Source organism: Myotis davidii, unplaced genomic scaffold (assembly GCF_000327345.1).
Source record: "Myotis davidii unplaced genomic scaffold, ASM32734v1 scaffold663, whole genome shotgun sequence".
NCBI lineage: Eukaryota > Metazoa > Chordata > Mammalia > Chiroptera > Vespertilionidae > Myotis > Myotis davidii.
Window position 1 is genome coordinate 1,071,839 of NW_006295816.1, and position 249 is coordinate 1,072,087.

The 249-nt window shown below is 69.5% G+C and overlaps 1 protein-coding gene across 1 annotated transcript in view; it reads right to left on the bottom strand.

The window, feature by feature from the left end:
• Window positions 1-249, bottom strand: part of SLC26A6 (solute carrier family 26 (anion exchanger), member 6) — a gene marked incomplete at its 5' end in the record, with an annotated part of 13,707 nt that overhangs the window by 10,592 nt on the left and 2,866 nt on the right. The window lies entirely within an intron of this gene.

Below are 249 nucleotides of genomic sequence, written 5' to 3' on the forward strand. Positions count from 1 at the left end.
GCCCGCGGCGCACCGCCGTCCCCGCTCCAGAGCCCAAGGACTGGCCTGCTGGCCTGTGTCCCCTCTCCACCCTCAGCCCCGCATGGTCCCACCGGACACTACCCCCCTAGGCCCCGGGGTCTCTGGTAACCAGTCTGCCCCTTCGTGTCCCCCATCTCGCCCCCAGACCTGGTTGCTGTCCACCCGGTAGCCATGCTTCAGGGCGAAGATCTTCCCCAGCGAGATGGCGATGGCGAACCCCACCACGGC